This window comes from Papio anubis, unplaced genomic scaffold, assembly GCF_008728515.1.
Source record: "Papio anubis isolate 15944 unplaced genomic scaffold, Panubis1.0 scaffold303, whole genome shotgun sequence".
Lineage (NCBI taxonomy): Eukaryota > Metazoa > Chordata > Mammalia > Primates > Cercopithecidae > Papio > Papio anubis.
Window position 1 is genome coordinate 73,378 of NW_022163139.1, and position 13,592 is coordinate 86,969.

The 13,592-nt window shown below is 43.8% G+C and overlaps 1 pseudogene across 1 annotated transcript; it reads right to left on the bottom strand.

Annotated features, from left to right (window-relative positions):
- Nucleotides 1-239: 239 nt before the first annotated feature.
- LOC116273006 lies at nt 240-1,235 on the bottom strand (annotated as a pseudogene). Its single transcript, XR_004181527.1, has one exon. The product of XR_004181527.1 is annotated as a proline-rich protein 13 pseudogene (transcript).
- Nucleotides 1,236-13,592: the final 12,357 nt, after the last annotated feature.

The following is a 13,592-nucleotide window of genomic DNA, read 5'->3' on the forward strand; positions in this document are numbered from 1 at the left end:
TAGCATTAAAATTTTGTCATTTTTTCCTCCTTGATCTAGTATTCACATTCCATTTTTCTCACAGATTTTATCATGATCTATTTTATGCTTGGATTGATCGCCTTTTCCCCTAGAGCCTAAGGAGGGTGTAGCCCTGCCAACAACTTGTTTTCAGCCCAATGAAACCCATTTCAGACTTCTGACCTGCAGAACTAGAAACTAAACTGAAACTACATCCATAACATTTTTTTTTTCCAGGAGAAATAACTTTATTTGGACTGAGAGCTGGAGAATGAGAATAGGACCTGAGACAGCATATTGGGCGAAGGAGGAGAGGTGAGGTTCCCAAACGGCAGTCAAAGCTCATGGACCAAACGAATTCTACTTCCCAGCAACCTTGCAGTTAGTGCAACCAACAAAAGGCCTGCTGGGGAATGTATTTGCCGCTAAATTCCCCAAGTATGCCAACATTACAAAAAAGATAGAGGTTTTTCATCATAATTAAATTTCCACAAACCTCCCCAATCACAAGTATTATAAGCAGAAGTAAAAAACCATGTTTTACAGATCTCAAACTTGTCTTCAATATTTAGCTCATCACCTTCAAAAACTAGTTCCCTTGCTAAACTCATTAGCTATATGATCTATCCAAGCAGCAAGAAGGTGGCCAGGCCATGGCAATCCTCTTCCCATTTTCCCTAGCCGCTCAGGGCTGAACAGCAGGGTGAGGCTCAGGTGGGGGTAGGGGTGGAGAGCACAAGGGCTACTTTTCCCAGTACAACATGGCAGCTTGATGGGCGAGCAGAACTGGTGAGACTTGAGAGAAGGGTCCAGGGCCTGTATTCAGTCAGAATCACTGATGGAAGAAGAGAGGGAAGAGGAGGAATGTTTGCCATGCTCGTGGTGCTTATGCATCTTTTTATGGGCTTTCTTCATTTTCTTCTGCATCTTGTCCACTATCACTGCTGGTCCGGCCATGCCAGGAGCCAAGGGATTCACAGGAGGCATTCCAGGGGCAGGCGGTGGGTATGGAGAAGGTAGGGACCCGAGGGTTGGCATCCTGGATACCCTGGCTGTGGCACAGGATGAGGGGCCTACCTGGGGGGAAAGCTGGATTGCCCTGGGGAGGTCCTGGGGGAGGAGGACAGGGGCCTGGGGGAAAGGGTGGGTTGATAGGTGGCGGCATTGGAACCTCCAAGGTACCCGATGTTGGGGGGATATGGATTTGGCCCTGGCTGCCCGGCATTGAAATTCCATGTTTAGGTGTGTCCTCCAGCCTGGAGAACTACCAGGACTTCCACATAAGAAATGTCTCTTTTCTGGCCGGGTGCAGGGGCTCATGCCTGTAATCCCAGCACTTTGGGAGGCCGAGGCGGGTGGATCACGAGGTCAGGAGTTCGAGACCAGCCTGGCCAAGATAGTGAAACCCTGTCTCTTTCCACCACCACCTGGGCTTGATGAGTTCTCCCCATAAAATATGTTTTTTAAAAAAGAAATCATGGCCGGGCACGGTGATTCACACCTGTAATCCCAGCACTTTCTGAGGCTGAGGTGGGCGGATCACTTGAGGTCAGGAGTTCAAGACTATCCTGACCAACATGGTGAAACCCCATCTCTACTAAAAATATGAAAATTAGCCAGTTGTGGCCAGGCGTGGTAGCTCACGCCTGTAATCCCAGCACTTTGGGAAGCTGAGGTGGGCAGATCACGAGGTCAGGAGATCGAGACCATCCTGGATAACACTGCGAAATCCCATCTCTACTAAAAATACAAAAAAGTAGCTGTGCGTGGTGGCGGGCGCCTGTAGTCCCAGCTACTCGGGAGGCTGAGGCAGGAGAATGGCGTGAACCCGGGAGGCAAAAGTTGCAGTGAGCCGAGATTGCACCACTGCACTCCAGCCTGGGCCACAGAGCAAGACTCCGTCTCAAAAAAAAAAAAAAAAAAAAGGAAAATTAGCCGGCCGTGGTGGCACATGCCTGTAATCCCAGCTACTTGGGAGGCTGAGGCAGGAGAATTGCTTGAACCTGGGAGGCGGGGGTTGCAGTGAGCCGACATCGTGCCATTGCACTCCAGCCTGGGCAACAAGAGCGAAACTCTGTCTTAAAAAAAAAAAAGAAAAGAAATTATTTGTCATCCTAAAGGTCGAAGTGTCTTGACAGTACATTCCAGACTCAGTAATCATTACAATTATTAGTGGTACATAATTAGATGAAAACAATAATGATACAAATTTTGATAAATTATTATTAAACAAAAAAGGAAATGAAGCTCAATTAAATGGATGTCATGTAGAAGTCTTTTTTTTCTTTTTCTTTTTTTTCTGAGACAAAGTCTCACTCTGTTGCCCAGGCTGGAGTGCAGTGGTGCAATCTCGGCCCACTGCAACCTCTACCTCCTGGGTCCAACCAGTTCTCCTGCCTCAGCCTCCCAAGTAGCTGGGATTACAGGCACGCACCACCATGCCCAGCTAATTTTTGTACTTATAGTAGACGATGGAGTTTCACCATGTTAACCAGGCTGGTCTCAAACTCCTGACCTCGTGATCCACCCGCCTCGGCCTCCCAAAGTGCTGGGATTACAGGCGTGAGCCCAGCCGGAGGTAAGCCTTTCTTTCGCAAAGCTTGAGGAGGCAATTGTGAAAGAGGAGGTGAAGAGGAAGAAACAACCTGATTGCTTCACTCTCTTCACACCTATGGGCAGTTTTGGGAAAGTGCCTTTGGAAGTTGAGTTTATGAATTGTTTTCCTTGAAATTATTCATGCCAGGCCAGGCGCGGTGGCTCATGCCTGTAATCCCAGCACTTGGGGAGACCGAGGAAGGCGATCATTTGAGGTCAGGAATTTGAGACCAGCCTGGCCAACATCGTGAAACCCATCTCTACCAAAAATACAAAAATTACCCTGGCATGGTGGTGAGCATCTGTAATCCCAGCTACTTGGGAGACTGAGACAGGAGAATCCCTTGAACCTGGGAGGTGGAGTGTGCAGTGAGCTGAGATCTTGCCACTGCACTCCAGCCAAGGCGGCAGAGTGCGACTATCTCAAAGGAAAAAAAAAAAAAATCCATGACATCATGGTAGGCTGAATAATCATCCCCATATTGTCCACATCCTAATCCCATTAATGTTACTTTATGTGGCAGAAGAAACTTTGCATTCATGATTAAATTCAGGATCTTGAGATGGGTGGGAGATTATCCTGCATTGTCTGCATGGGCTCAGTGTAATCACGGAGTCCTTGTAAGAGGGAGGCAGGAGATCAGAGGGACACAATGTGATGTACTGATGGAGGCATCGAAATTCACAGATGCTCTGCTGTGGCCTTCAAAGAGGAAAGAGGAGGCCATGAGCCAAGGAAAGCAAGGAATGCAGCTCTGAAAACTAGAAAAGACAGGAACAGAATTCTTCCCTAAGCTTCCAGAGGCAGCATGGGCGTGCCAGCACCCTGGCTGCTGCCCTGTGAAACCTATTTCAGACTTCCAACCTCCAGAACCATAAGGTCATAAATGTGTGCTGTTTAAAGCTACTCAGATTGTTGTAATGTGTTACAGCAAAAATAAGAATTTAATACTCCCATTTCTCTCTTGGGAAGTCTTTTTGTACTTATGTTAATACAGACAATAACACCTCTGTTAATATAGACAATATGGAACCTACTGTTCTGTTTGTAAAGTGACCGTTTTTCCAGTTTAAAAAAAAATGTCTAGGATACCTTATCTTTTTTTTTTTTTCTTTTTTTGAGACAGAGTCTTGCTCTGTCACCCAGGCTGGAGAGTAGTAGCTCCATCACGGCTCATTGCAGCCTTATCCTCTCCAAACTCAGGTGATTCTCCCACCATAGCCTCCCAAGTAGCTGGGACTATAGGCATGAACCACCATGCCTGGTTACTTTTTTTTGAGACAGAGTTTTGCTCTTGTCACCCAGGCTGGAGTGCAAAGGCGTGATCTCGGCTCACTGCAACCTCCGCCTCCTGGGTTCAAGCGATTCTCCTGCCTCAGCCTCCCGAGCAGCTGGGATTACAGGCAATTTTTGTATTTTTTGTAGAGACAGCGTTTCACCATGTTAGTCAGGATGGTCTGGAACTCCTGGGCTCAAGCAATCTGCCCACCTCAGCCTCCCAAAATGCTGGCCTTACAGGCGCAAGCTGCTGCACCCAGCTACCTTATCCTTTCTTTCAAATTGCCCCCACCTCCCACACATACCCGAAGGTTAATGAGGAGACAGACATTTGATCAGCACATCTGATTTTCTGCAAGATTACAACCTGTTCAGTTGCTGTAGCCCTCAGGTCTCCTGGATATTATAAAACATTCTGTACTGTGGAGCACCACAAGGTGATCCACCCCAGTAATGCTAATACTTTGGGAAACTGAGGTGGAAGAAATGCTTGAGGCCAGGAGTTTGAGGCTACAGTGAGCCATGATCACACCCTCCACTCCAGCCTGGAAGATAGGGAGAGTCCTTGTCTCTTAAAAAAATATATATATATGGCCGGCCGCAGTGGCTCACGCCTGTAATCGCAAGACTTTGGGAGGCAGAGGCGAGAAGATCACCTGAGGCCAGGAGTTCAAGACCAGCCTGGCCACATGGCAAAACCCTGTCTCTACTAAAAATACAAAAAAATTAGCTGGGTGTGGTGGCGTGCACATCCCAGCTACTCAAGAGGCTGAAGCAGGAGAATCTTTTGAACCCGGGAGGTGGAGGTTGCAGTGAGCTGAGATCACACCATTGTACTCCAGCCTGGGCAACAAGAGTGAAACTCCATCTCAAAAATAAATAAATAAATAAAATAATAATTTTAAAATAATTAAAATTTTTAGAAAGGAATTCTGCACTTTGGGTCTTATTTTCCTCATTTTCCAGTTGAAGAGACCTGATTACATGAATTTTTTTTTTTTGAGACGGAGTCTTGTTCTATTGGCAGACTGGAGTGCAGTGGCACCATCTCGGCTCATTGCAACCTCCACCTCCCGGATTCAAGCAATTCTCCTGTCTCAGCCTCCCTAGTAGCTGGCACTACAGGTGCAGGCCACCACACCTGGCTAATTTTTGTATTTTTATTAGAGACAGGGTTTCACCATGTTGGCCAGGATGGTCTCAATCGCTTCACCTCGTGATCCGCCCACCTCGGCCTCCCAAAGTGCTGGGATTACAGGGGTGAGCCACCGCGCCCGGCCCTGATTACATGATTTCTAAAGACACTTCCAGTTCTAAGAAATTATAATTCTATTTTCTGCCAGTGATGGGCATTTCTTGAACTTTATCAAGAATGCAGAAAATAGTCTTCACTCCATCTGCTGAGAACTAAAAAATGTACAGGGTCCTGTCTCCCTAGGACCACTAACATGAGAGGCTCTCGCTGAGGAGGGACTTTAGTACAGGATGGATTCTTTTGTATTTAGGATGGTGACTTCCTCACTTGGAAATTCTCTGTGTACATTTAGAATTATCTGGAAAGCAGACCACAAGATGTACAGAACGAATGGCTGAACACAGAAACCAGAAAAAAGGAGAAAAGTCATCTCAGTTCCAGAGAAGGTTTCATAGGCTGTCTCCCCTTACTAGAACAATCCTCCCACATCCCACCCCTCACCTGTCTCATTCCTGCTGATTCTTCAGCTTGCAACTCAAGTGTCATTTCTGGGAATTCTTACTTCAGCCAAAGATAGGTTAGGTTCCCACAACCTGACTGTGCTTTGTCACATCCATCCCCCTCATGAAGGCCAAGCAGTATTGCCCTCCCTAAGCTGCGAGCCTGGGAAGGGCAGGGAGTGTGGCTCTCACACTCATCCTGTTCCCAGCGCAGTGCCTGCCACTTAGTGGGTGCCCAACAGATTTGCATTTAATGATGGCCCCTCTGCTGGCCTTCAGATTTCAGTGCTTATGGAATAATTATTTCTGTCCCCTGCCACTCAGCCCTGTACTCTGCTTTGTGATGGAAAAGAGGAAACCAGGAATAAGAAAATGTGCCCCACAGATTTTGCCAAAACCATAATCTGTTAGATAAATTGCTGAGAGGGAAAACACTAGAATACTTCAAACACTCATTCCATTCAACACAAAATACTTAAATATACATACTTTGGGAAAGTACATCACGTATCACCACAGAGCAAATGCTGTTGGATTGCCATTATATAAGGAATATCTCATACTCAGTTTCTGGATTTCTGCAACAACTGGTAAAAGGAAAAATATCACATTTCTTAAATTTATATATGTGTAGGCTGGGTGCAGTGGCTCACGCCTGTAATTCCAGCACTTTGGGAGGCCAAGAGGGGAGGATCACTTGAGGTCAGAAGTTTCAGACCAGGCTGGCCAACATGGTGAAACCCCGTCTCTACTAAAAATACAAAAAATTAGCCAGGTGTGGTGGTGGACGCCTGTAATCCCACCTACTTGGGAGGCTGAGGCAGGAGAATCACTTGAACCTGGAAGGCGGAGGTTGCAGTAAGCTGAGATCTCGCCACTACACTCCAGCCTGGGTGACAGAGCAAGACTCTGTCTCAAAAAAAATAAAAAGATTTTTAAAAAAATTTATACATGTATAATTGAATAAGCACAGAATATCTCTGAAAAGATATACCAGTAACTGAGAATTAGCCAAGCCACACCCACACACTTTACTGTCTACATTAACTTGACTTTGCTATTCCACTGTCTTTACCAACAATACTTTAGTATTTCAGGAAGCTCATACCCCAAAAATAAAAACTGTAGCAGGAATGGTTAATGGATACAAAAAAATAGAATGAATAAAATGTAGTATTTGATAGCACAACACGGTGACTCTAAACAATAATAATTTAGTGTGCATTTAAAAATAACTAAAAGTACTAAAAGTACAATAGTATCATTATTATTTTTTCTTGAAACAGAGTCTCACTCTGCCACCGTGTTGGCCAGGCTGTCTCAAACTCCTGACCTTAAATGATCCACCCACCTCAACCTCCCAAAGTCCTGGGATTACAGGCGTGAGCCACTGTGCCTGGCCTAATTGTATTGTTTGTAACACAAAGGATAAATGCTTGAGGTCATGGATATCCCATTTACCCTGATGTGATTATTACACATTGCATGCCTGTATCAAAATATCTCGTGTATCCCATATACCCTGCACTCACAAAATAAATTTTTTTAAAAAACTTTTTATTTCTATAGGTTTTTGGGGAACAGGTGGTATTTGGTTACACGAGTAAGTTCTTTAGTGGTGATTTGTGAGATTTTGGTGCACCCATCACCCGAGCAGTATACACTGAACCCAATTTGTGGTTTGTTATTCCTCTCTCCCTTCCCACCCTCTCCCCTCAATCCCCAAAGTCCATTGTATCATTCTTATGCTTTTTTTTTTTTTTTTTGAGATGGAGTTTCGTTCTTGTTGCCCAGGCCAGAGTGCAATGGCATGATCTTGGCTCAGCACAACCTCCGCCTCCCGGGTTCAAGCCATTCTCCTGCCTCAGCTTCCCTAGTAGCTGGGATTACAGGCATGTGCCACCACACCCGGCTAATTTTGTATTTTTAGTAGAGACGGGGTTTCTCCATATTGGTCAAGCTGGTCTCCAACTCCCGATCTCAGGTAATCCGCCCACCCCTGCCTCCCAAGTCCTGAGATTACAGGCATGAGCCACAGCGCCCGGCCCTTTATATATCTATATATTTTAATTTAAAACACTTTTTAAAATAAAACTTTTAAATAATGTTATTGTTCATTTCAGGAATACCCAGACAACGTATTTTAAACTGCTTAGCTTTCCAGTACACAGTTATCAAATGATTATTCATGCTAAAAAAAACCTTTATAAACCCTCACCTTGCTAAATCATGATCCGTACCCAAACTTAATCTGAACCCTTCACTGAAACACCCACCTTAATCCAGCCTAGAACCTCATAAATACCCTCCCTTTGCCCTCTCCTCCCAGATGCAGCTAAAGTTCCGCAAGGCAGTGTGCTCCCTTGCTATGACATGAATAAACTCAGCTTTGCCTATCTGTGAGATTTCGGGTGGTATTTCAGGGCGCTGACATTTGGCAAAACTAATAGTATAGGTTACATCGGAGGAGGGAACGGAGAGAAGAAATGTGGAAGGTGTCTTTTTGGACCTTTGAATTTTTACGTGGGCACGTATTGTCTATTCGAAAATAAATGCTAAAACAACAAAAAGTTTAAATGCAGGACACCATTGTGTAATCTCCTCTCTGACCGGAAGGTGTCGCCTCCACCTTTCCTGGGGCTGGGGAAGGGGAAAGCTGTAGAGAGGAAAGGCCCCGGGGAAACAGCGGGGACCTAGATTGAAACTGGAAATTTTAACTCCTGGCAAGAAGGGTCCAGAATCTCTCTTCACAATAATGGCTAATATTTACTGGATACATATTAAATGCCAATGAAGATTTTTAAAACAGGCCGGGCACAGTGGCTCAGGAGGCTGTGGCCAGTGGACCCGTCAAGTCCAGGAGTCAGAGAAAAGTCTGGGCAACATGGTGAAACCCGGTCCCTATTTTTTAAAAATAAAAAATGAAAGATTTTTAAAACAGCATTCTTCTTTTCTTTTTTTGAGATGGAGTCTCGCTTTTTCACCCAGGCTGGAGTGCAGTGGTGTGATCTTGGCTCACTGCACCCCCACCTCCCAGGTTCAAGCAAATCTCTGGCCTCCCAAGTAGCTGAGATTACAAGCGTGCGCCACCATGCTAGGCTAATTTTTATATTTTTAGTAGGGGTTTCACTATGTTCGCCAGGCTGGTCTCGAACTCCTGACCTCAAAGTGATCCGCCTGCCTCAGCCTCCCAAAGTGCTGGGATTACAGGCGTGAGCCACCGCGCCCAGTTTTAAAACAGCATTCCTAAGGTAAAATTGGTATACAATTAACAGCACATATTTAGTGTACAATTTGATGAATATTAACGTATGCAACCATGAAACTATCATCATAATCAAGATAATGGAACATATCACTCCCAAAGCTTTCTTGTGCCAATTTGCAATCCCTCCCTTCCTCCCTGTCAGTTTTAAGTACTTTACGTAGATAATTTTGTCTTTACTACCACTCTTTGAGATATTATCTCTCACATTTTACCAAGGAGGAAACTGAGGTATGGTTAGATTAAATAAATTACCCAAAGTCATTCAGCTAGCAAGATGTAGAGCTGTTATTTGAACACAGGCTGATTGACACCAGATATATACTACATCAGCAATTTTCAAACTGGAGTACATGTATCTCTGGGGTGTACACAGCCTTTCCAACAGGGATCGGGCTGAAATTTCCAGATTTTTGACTTCCACATGCAGTCTCCATCTTGACACTTCGCCAAGAATGTTCTCTACGTGTCAAAGCATCTTCTTTCCCCTCTCCCTGCTCACTTTACAGAAGGTTACTGCCACTCTCATTCATTCCATGGTATGTTGTTCTAGGGTAAACACACGCACACACATACACACACACACACACACACACACACACGCACACAACCTCTTGACCACCAAAGATAATTGGAAATATTGTCACTTTGTGTAGATAAAGTACGTTAATGAAAAATCTTTTTGGAAATCAAGATTTATAATTCTTTTAACCAAATTAAAGGCGCATCTAATCAAGTTGAGTGCTGATAAATCAGTTTTTGATGAAAGATTATCATAAGGTTTTGGTATATAACTTGAAAGAGTTCACAAAATTCACTGGCATTGCTAAAGCTAAATGCCTTCTATTCCTATTTATATGAGTGAGATTTCTCAAATAAGATACCTAAAGAAATTAAAAATTGGAATACAATTCATCTTGATTCTTGTTTCATTCTAGAAATAAGCAAATTATCGGCCAGGCATGGTGGCTGACACCTGTAATCCCAGCACTTTGGTGGGTGGATCACTTGAGATCAGGAGTTCAAGATCAGCCTGCCCACCATGGTGAAACCCCATCTCTACTAAAAACACAAAAATTAGCCAGGCGTGGTGACAGGCGCCTGTAGTCCCGGCTACTAGGGAGGCTGAGGCAGGAGAATCACTTGAACCCAGGAGGTGGAGATTGCAGTGAGCTGAGATTGTGCCACTGTACTCCAGCCTGGGGGACGAAGCGAGACTCTGTGTCAAAAAAAGAAATAAGCAATAGTCATCTGTGAAGGTATTCACTAACATATTATTGGATAATTGGAAAAAATCCCAACCACATTCATGTAATTAGCAAATGTGTTTCTAATTTTTACTTTTTGTTATGTCTAATATTTACCAAAATATGTAATATTTTTTGGCCAGGCTCAGTGGCTCATGCCTGCAATCCCAGCACTTTGGAAGGCAAGGAGGGATGATCACTTGAGGTTAGGAGTTTGAGACCAGCCTGGCCAATGTAGTGAAACGTCCTCTCTACTAAAAGTACAAAAAATTAACTGGGTGTGGTGGCGTGTACCTGTAATCCCAACTACTAGAGAGGCTGAGGCAGGAGAATTGCTTGAATCCGGGAGGCGGAGGTTGCAGTGAGCAGAGATCACACCACTGCACTCCAGCCTGGGCAACAGAGCAAGACTCCATCTCAAAACAAAATAAGTGATATTTTTTAACTTCTTATTTTAAAAATGCATGCTGTTTTGATCCAATGTCTAATTGTGATGTCACCTCAATCCGCAAGAAGCCTTGAATATATGTGAGCCTTATACAATAAAAATGCTTTGATATCTGAAGTTAAATACATGTTTTTATGGCGGAACTTTTGATAAGATGACCAATAAAACTTTTAAGCATAAAAACATATTAAATAAAATTCTCTGATAAAAGTGGATGAAAGCTAGGCACGGTGGTTCACACCAGTAATTCCAGCACTTTGGGAGGCTGACATGGGATGATTGCTTGAGCCCAGGAATTTGAGACCAGCCTGGGCAACATGGCGAAAGCTCGTCTCTACAAAAAATACAAAAATTAGCCTGATGTGGTGGCAAACACCTGTAGTCTCAGGTACTCAGGGGGCTGAGGCAGGAGGATTGCTTGAGCCTGGAATGTTGAGACTGCAGTGAGCCATGATTGCACCACTGCACTCCAGCATGGGTGACAGAGACCCTGTCTTAAAAAAAAAAAAATTAGATGTTGACTGAAAATGTGCAAAATAATGTATGCTTTTAAAAAATTATTTAAAAAATTATTTTAGGAGGTAGGTAATAAAAAATGTTTGAGTCCATATGTTTCCTCATGTCTGCATCACAGAAAACACAATTATTATTTTTGATTGCTCAAACCAAAATCTCTTCAGGGATGTGTTACTGTAGTGGGAAATCAGAGGCTGGAGAGGCTAAGTGGAGTTCAGGGGGGAATATTTTAAGTGTACACTGGCTCAGCGGGCATGCATCTTGAAAGTCTGAGCAGCAAAGAAAGAAAACGAATGTCTTTTATGCACTTTGAGGCGGGAATTATATGATGCAGGAAGCTGGCTTACAAAAGCGAGAACAAAGCAGTTAATTATCAGGTGACATTCTTAGGACTCAGCTTACATCTTGGGAAAACATGTCTCGCAACTGCTGCTTATCTATCTTGTGACTTTGCAGCTGCACAGCAAGAAAAACAGGAGCTTACAGAACTTACAAAATATGTTGGGGAGAGAGATGGTTAATGCTTTACAGACCTTACAGAGGAGCAGTTAATATTCTTTCTTAACTCTTTTTTCGGGGGGGGCTACTTCACACCAATTCTAGCCTAACTTTAAACTGTAAATTTAATTTCTTTTAATTTTTCCATTTTATTATGAACTGAAATGTGTTCCCCAAAATGTATATGGGTTTTTTTGTTTTGTTTTTTTGTTTCATTTTGTTTTGTTTGAGACAAGGTCTCGCTCTGCTGCCCAGGCTTGAGTGCTGCAGTAGCGTGATCTCGGCTCGACCTCCTGGGCTTAAGTGATCCTCCCACTTCAGCCCCCAAGTTTCTAGACTGCAAGTATGCACCACCACACCCAGTTAATTTTTTTTGTTGTTTATTTATTTTTATTTTTTTGTAGAGATGAGTCTCCCTGTGTTGCCCAGGCTGATCTCTAGCTCCTGGGCTCAAGCAATCCTCCTGCCTTGGCCTACCAAAGTGCTAGGATTACAGGTGTGAGCCACCACACCTGCCCTCCAAATGTATATGTTGAAGCCATAACCCCCAATGTGACTATATTTGGAGAGAGAGCCTTTAAAGAGGTAATCAAGGTGAAATGCGGCCATAAGGGTGGCTAATCCAATGTGACTGATGTCTTTTTTTTTTTTTTTTTTTGAGACGGTGTCTTGCTCTGTTGCCCAGGCTGGAGTACAGTGACCGGATCTCGGCTCACTGCAAGCTCCGCCTCCCGGGTTTACACCATTCTCCTGCCTCAGCCTCCCGAGTAGCTGGGACTACAGGTGCCCGCTACCTCGCCCGGCTAGTTTTTTGTATTTTTTAGTAGAGACGGGGTTTCACTGTGTTAGCCAGGATGGTCTCGATCTCCTGACCTCGTGATCCGCCCATCTCGGCCTCCCAAAGTGCTGGGATTACAGGCTTGAGCCACCGCGCCCGGCCCGACTGATGTCTTTAGAAGAGGAAGAAGAGAGTTACGAATGCATCATCACAGGGGATAGGCCGCTATGGGCAAAAGTCCAGAGGGGCCACAACTGGCAGCTGTCAGCTGTTAACAGTCCCAGGAACTGTAGGAATAAATGCTTCTGTCTGGAAAGGGAGTGGTTCTGGGTGCTGTGCCACAAAGTCCACTCTGCTGTCATTATTCATGGACCACACAATTGTGTACCAAGATAATTTAAAAGAACCTAAGAAAAAAACCCGGACAATAAGCAAATTTAGCAAAGTTGCTGGATTCAAGGTCCACATACAAAATAAATAGGAAATTAAATATTATTACTGAAATTGTTTACATAACATCAAAAGAACCAACGGCCTGGGAATGAATTTAATATAAGATGTGCAACACCCACTACACTGAAAGCTACAAAACACTGCTGAGAGAAATTGAAGGTGGACTTAATACTTAAAGGATAGAGCATGTTCATAAATTGGAAACTTAATATTATGAAGATGTCAGTCATCTTCAACTCTACAGCTTCAAAGCAATCCTCCCAAATCCCCAGCAGGTTTTTTGAAGAAATTAACAAACTGATTTAAATTTATATGGAAATTCAAAATGCCAAGAATAGCTAGGGCTATCTTGAAGAAGAATCACAAAACCTAGAGGATTGCACTACCCCAGACCAAGAACTATAATAAAACTCTAGTGTGTGTGTGTGTGTGCGCGTGTGTGTGTGTGATATTGTTGCAAGGATAGGCAAAGTAAACAATGATACAAAACAGAATCCAGAAATAAACTCTCCCATGTATGGCTACCTTATTTATGATAAAAGCAACATGCTATAATGTAGTGGGAAAAGGATGGTCTTTCAATAGATGATCTGAGCCATATTAATAACATCCATGTAGGAAAACAAGGTCTCTTGACCTAGCTCATACTATGTGCAAAAAGCAGTATCAGATAAAATTAAAACAAAACAGCTTTCAGCTGGGTGCAGTGTGATGTCAGCACTTTGGGCAGCCGAGGCAGGCAGATTGCTTGAGCTCAGGAGTTCGAGACCAGTCTGGGCAACAATCTATCAAACTCTATCAAAACAATAGAAAAAATT